Source organism: Galeopterus variegatus, unplaced genomic scaffold (genome assembly GCF_000696425.1).
Source record: "Galeopterus variegatus unplaced genomic scaffold, G_variegatus-3.0.2 Scaffold2958, whole genome shotgun sequence".
NCBI classification, from domain to species: Eukaryota; Metazoa; Chordata; class Mammalia; order Dermoptera; family Cynocephalidae; genus Galeopterus; species Galeopterus variegatus.
Genome location: NW_007729069.1, coordinates 1939 through 2347, shown reverse-complemented (window position 1 = coordinate 2347; position 409 = coordinate 1939).

Genomic DNA, 409 nt, shown 5'->3' with positions numbered 1-409 from the left:
GCTTCTAACAAAAGCTAGGTTTTGTTAGAAAAGAGGAAGGAGAAGGTCACTGCAGTGTCTGTTACTCATGCAAATGGTAAAGTAGGCGATAGACTCAAAGACGGAACAGCACTGTGGGGTGGGCAGTGGGGACACCTTGGGGTGGTGAGACGGGGCCTCTCGTAGGCGGAGCTGGCGGAGCTGGCCACAGGCAGACCAGGGTGTTCCAGGCAGAGGGACAGGGAGTGGGGACTCCTCGCGGGGAGGAAAGCCTGTAGTGTTTGGATGGGGGAGTTGGGGGTGATGCTACATGGGGTGGGGTGCAGGGCCTGCAGCCAGAGAGCTGGAAGCAGGGCTTTCAGCCTCGGGATTGGGAGCGCCATGTTACCCAGCCTCAGTGGGCAGCCGCTGCATAGTGCAGGGCAGAAGT